Source organism: Sinocyclocheilus anshuiensis, unplaced genomic scaffold (assembly GCF_001515605.1).
Source record: "Sinocyclocheilus anshuiensis isolate Anshui unplaced genomic scaffold, SAMN03320099.WGS_v1.1 scaffold1318, whole genome shotgun sequence".
Taxonomy (NCBI): Eukaryota; Metazoa; Chordata; class Actinopteri; order Cypriniformes; family Cyprinidae; genus Sinocyclocheilus; species Sinocyclocheilus anshuiensis.
In genome coordinates, this window is record NW_015557160.1 from 338,283 (window position 1) to 344,325 (window position 6,043).

At 37.5% G+C, this 6,043-nt stretch overlaps 1 pseudogene; it reads right to left on the bottom strand.

Moving 5' to 3' along the window:
* Positions 1 to 6,043, bottom strand: part of LOC107678291 (transcription initiation factor TFIID subunit 4-like) — a 46,852-nt pseudogene that overhangs the window by 36,813 nt on the left and 3,996 nt on the right.

The window sequence follows — 6,043 nt, forward strand, 5'->3', positions numbered from 1 at the left end:
CACACACACACACACACACACACACACACACACACACACACACACACACACACACACACACACACACAGAACTCCTCCGGAGGAAGATTTACATTTTTAACACACTCCACCCGCCTGGCGACAGCATAACAACCACAGCCGGGCTCCATGTAATAGCACATATCCACAGGCACTCATTGGTATGCACTGTGTGCTAAATCAAGTGCACGGGGGGAGGAAGAGTTTGCTTAAATACAATAATGGAGGACACTTTTTTGGATGAGAGGGATCCAAAGACCTGCCTCATGTCTATACGACAGTCTCCTGTTTCTTCATGTGATTTATGTGAAGGTAAACTAATCATTATTAATGAGATGCTGGTGCAGTATGTTTGCAGATTGCATGTATAGCATTTGGGCATGCTCTGTTAACTAAAGCATGCTCACATTTTCTCTGAAATGCAGAAGATCCTAATTGTTTACATGTAGCATCTACAGGTATGTAGATTCGAAGGCATCTAGTCCTTGAAATGTGCATTGTTTGTTTAGGCAGGGACATTCAGACTGCATGCAAGTGACCTTGTCAGGGAAGAGGCCCGAGGCAACCTCACATTTCAGCACACAGCAAACTAACAGAGAGCCATCAGAAGACGGCCTATAAAGTATTCATACGCAGCCCAAGGAGGCCTCAAGCTCAGACACAGGACATTCATTAGCCTGACTTAGCAAGTGAGTGACCAGTGGAAGTGCACTAGAAAGTGCCCTAGTCTTAGGCAGAGATCAAGGAGAGGGGACTGAAATGTTACCAATCACTGAATCTCTGCTTTTTAAGTCTAGGGTGGGTTACACTATATATGAAAACAAAAATATTAATAAATACTATAACAGCAAATACTATAAAATAAATACAAAAATAACAGTCAACTAGTCATCTAAAAAACAATTAGAACCACCAAAATACTTTACCTACTTTGTTATTTTGCCTAATTTTGCCTAATTATACAGAGCTTCTTTATGACTGATTACTCCAGGTTTTAGGTGATTAGATGATTTTGAAATCATGTAGTACAAGGTATTAGTGTCCAGATCCTTTGTATAGTTTATTCATATGACAGTAAATATGGCCAAAAATATCATCTATACAGCTGTCTCTCTGTGTGGCATTTAAAACAAGTAGCTGAATCATAAAGCTTAGAAAAGAGTGACACATCTTTCCTGTCTCATCGGGCCAGCTTTCATCAGCTTTTTGTTTAAATCCATTCATAATCCCACACCCATTTAAAGATCCGCCCTCAAACAACGTCAGTCAACACTCATACAGTAATTAGACAGAATATTAACTGCCCACACAGTGGCAGTACAGCTTAAACCTCTTTATGACTGTAAACCTGCCAGGAGAAACTGATCCTGACAAGCACATTGCCAGACTGCCGATGAGAGTACTGCAGCGGCGGGTAATTGCGTACCAGTCTCCAGGAGACGTTTGTGGAGCAGGCTGGCAGGAAGGAAGGCCTCGTCCTTACAGGAACGGATCTGGGTGCCTACCAGCTCTGAACCCGTGGCCAAGATACGGGCGTTCTCCTCATTTAGGTTCACACCAGCCAAAAGTTTATTATAATAATAATAATAGTAATAATAATAACAAGTTTATTATTTTAATTTATACAGTACTATAATTACTGTATTACTGTAAATTACTATAAAAATAAAAAATATAAAATCTACAGTACTATGATTACTGTATATTTTACATTTATTTTATTTTTTAATAACACAAATATTGTTTTCTATGTTTATATGTATAAGTGAGAAGCTGCCAGTGTTGATTTATTTAAGAAAAGCTTACTGGAGAATGGATTTGATACAAACTTATTTTAAATCTTTTGAATTAATTTTTCTTCACCATATTAATAAATAGTCATGAACATCACACCCATTCTCAAATTCTGTCATGCCCCCAATGCCATGAAACAACTAACAATTCTAGAGAAACGCTGCCTCCTACTGGACTCTTAGAAACCCTACCTGAAAGTCCCACCCCCTGGGTCATTCAGCTTCTGTTTCTGATTGGCCATGGCTTGAACAGCCACACCCATGGGGCTCCTCACTTGCAAGGGTGTCCCAACAGCACCTGCAATAAAACTTGAAATTATACTGGGGAACGTCCATTGGACTCTTGCATGAGAAAAGGAACATTTAAGCCTCAATAACTTTCCTTTAGAGGGTTTAAAATGGACTCTAAGCTCATTAAGTCTCTCAATAGCTTACCTTGAGTACGAACTGTCTGTGTAATCACCACCGGCATCCGTGTTGGAGTAGCCTGAAACCCAGGCCTCTTAACAGCCTGAGGAGAACAAAACCATAGAGGATTACAAAATTCAAATTTATTTTTTGCTACTGAAGTTTGAATCAGAGATGCTAATGTGTCTTACTGAGCCCAAGATCATAAAATGGATCTAATAACATGAGCTTTAGAAAACTTAATGGCCAAATAAACAGATGCACTAAAATAATCCCAATATGTAAATATGTTAAGAGAGAGATATATATATATATATAGCAGTGTGTTCGGTGCTGGAGCTTTAATAGTGTTCGCCGTCAGTGGGGTGGATGTAGCAGAGGTCTGAGACAGCTGAGTTAAAGACTGCTGGGAGTTCAGAAGAGTCAGACGCAAAGCAGGCAGGCTTTTCTGTACAAAGAGAAGGGGAAACAGATTTCAAGTTTATGAAAACACAAAAGCTAAATTTTATGTCTTAAAAGGATAGTCCACCCAAAAATTAAAATTCTGTAATCATTTGGTCACCTTCATGTTGTTCAAAACCTGTATTATTTTATCTCTTCTGCTGAACACAAAAGTAGATATCTGAAGAAGGTTGATAACAAAACAGTTTAAGCCTCCATTGACTCATTGTATTTTTTTTGTCCACACAATGGAAGTCAATGAGAACTGAAACAATTTAGTTACCAACATTTTTTTAAATATCTTCCTCTGTGTTACACAAAAAGACATGAGGGTGAGCAAATGATAACAGAATTTTTATTTTTTGGTTTCTGTAATTAAGAACAATAAGCGCAACTGCTTTTTTGAGTCCTACCTTCAAAAAAGGGATCAGGTACGGTTGAGGAGATGATTTCAACTCTGTCTGAAGGCGATTTGTAAACTCCTCAGGCTCAATTTTTGCGTCCTTTGCAGATTTTAGAAGGCAAAATGCACATCAGTTATCTCAAATAAAATTACACATGGTTTATGAAAAGATTTACTCCTGTTATATAAGTACTGAAAGTTTCAATAACCAGCTCAAGTTTAAAGAAAACAATTCAGGGCTCAAAAATAAGGATTGCCCTATTACGCAAGCACTTTTGATCAATAAATCTTTATGTCATGTACGTCTTTTCATGCCTTGAAAACTTAAATACATGATTCATACACATTTTTACCAATATGACTTTTCCATGACTTTTGAGACGATATTCATGACTGTTCATTATTTTACAAGTATACATGTAAAATAAGAATAAAAATCTATGTTCAAATTTTTCATAGCATATGTTAAATGCTTTCATAGCATATGCTAAAATGAATGACTATTAATGCTACTTATTTGCTTTATATTTGTTTTAATAAGTACAAGCTGTGACTGTGCCAGACGTTAATCCACTTAGAGAACATATCACATCACTGAATATTATCATTTATTTAACCAATATTATCAACTAAACTCAGAACCTGAATAGCATTTAGGAAACCATTTAGGTCTCACAAGTATCCTAGTATTCGGGTATAGAAATATACAGAAATTAAATAAACTGTAAATTAAAAACAGATTAATCCTTATAATTAAAGTTACGAAAGTTATTTAGTCAAGAGCAGTGATTGACCTTTATTTTCTTTTGTTGTTTGATTAACATTGATGACAGACAGCACAGCTTTATTAGGCGGTCCCTTTAAGACCGACAATGGATTTCTTTCTCAACAATTACTTACATTTACTTAAGACAAAACTGACTCTTTATGAGGATACTCGGAAGGGCGGGCATTTTGACATAATTTTGTGTGTATTTGGCTGCCGAATGTCACCTGACCAAACCCGGAAAACAGGTCTCATTGCTTCCGCTTGTCGGAGAACGTGTTAACAGCCATATTAAATAATGCCGATATCTACAGACTTTTAAGGTAACGAGTTCAAAACTAGCTAGCTGTTTTTATTGTTGACGTTTTATTCAATTTAATATCTAAATGTTAGTGAAAAGACTTTTAGATATCAATCCGCATATAATGGACATTGGTTATGATCATCTTTGTATCTACTTATTCTCGAGTAAAACAGCTTCATATTTAATGAAGCATATGCAAAACGATTGAACCGGAAGCGACGAGACCCGTTTAACAGAATACGGAAGTCTGTTGCGCAAAACCCCTACAAGCTGCGAAAAATATTTAGTACTTGCGAAGTGTTTGCGAGGCGGCTTTATGTGCTCACGCGACTACCCAATGGTTTAAAAAAAAGACTTAAAAAGATTTGCAAATGATACAGTTTTGTGACAATGCAACAATGACCAGATCAGGCAAGTGACAATTCTGTCAACTGTCCCTAAACGCGGTGAAAGTCTTATATCGCAGAGTGCAGCAGCTCTCTTGTAGTGTAGCAGAGACGCACTGATGTAAAGCTGTTTTGAGAGGATGAAAGAGAGAAGACGAGGTACCGCTGAATCACTCATGCTGTTTTCATATGACTGATTCGATCTAATATTCTGTGTGGGTTTATTTACATCCAACCTACACGCTATAGTAAATAAATGTTTGCGGGAATTTCCCACATTATAAACGCGAAACCTGCGGGAATGAGTAAAACTAGGCGATATATGCGCGATCCCACACCGAAATTCAGGACCTGATTAAAAAATATATTTTATTGCACAGAGATTTGTGAAATAAACTTCCGTGGCTTTTCCAAAACTTTTCCAGGCCGCAAAATTGCAGTTTTAAAATTCCATGACTTTTCCAGGTTTTTCATGACCATACGCACCTGTAAATTTTCAGGATTTAATCATGTATTAACATTTTTGTGAATTTTGCAGATGTGAAAATGAATATAAAGTCACAGAGCTGACTATAGGTTTTTTAAGAATTAATTTATGCTGTTTTTTTTCTACAAATAATTTTCTACAAAGCTATAAATTCACACTTAACACATTGGAAATCGGTGGCATTAAGTGTGAATTCATAGCTTTGTAGCAAATTATTTGTGTAAAAAAAAAAAAAAAACTTTTGTAAGTAACAAAAACAAAGTTGAATAAAAGTTTAAAATATCTTCTGCAGTGGCATTTAATGCTGATCATAGGTGGCATAACATGCATTTACAAAGCAATGACAACTGTATACTTTGATCGGTAATTTAGGCCCAATCCCAATTCTATTTTATACCTCTTCCCCTACCCCTTGTCCCTTGAAACAGAGTGTCAAGGGGTAGGGGTGAAAATATTCCCCTAAGAATTGGGACACCACTAGGGATGGGCGATATCTTGTCGTTTGCGATATACCGGTAAAAATTCTCCACACGATAAGAATTCGTCTTCCCGCGATAATAACGATAAAGTCTAGTTGTTGACGCTATCTGGCCCTTCCCCTTACCCCTACCCCTCCGACCAAAAGATAATCGAGACACCCCTACCCCCTTCACGTGAACGTGCGAAACCGAGGGGTAGGGGAAAGGGGAAAGGCTAAGTGGTAGAATTGGGATTGGGCCTTAGTCTATCTTTTATGCTACATTATGTCTTTCAGCAGACACAGAGCAGCCTTAAAGGGTTAGTTCCCCCAAAAATGAAAATTAGCCCATAAATTACTCACCCTCAAGTCATCCTAGGTGTATATGACTTTCTTCTTTCAGGTAGCGAATCGATGCGTTTTTGTAAGAAAAATATCCATATTCAAAACGTAATACTCACTTTACTGTAGCTTGCACCAACAGTTGTACACGGAAGCAGCTCCGGTAGGATGACGTAAGATGTCAGCGTTGCGCATGCGCCGGTGAGTCTCGTGAAAACCAACGTTTGTTAACAGGAGC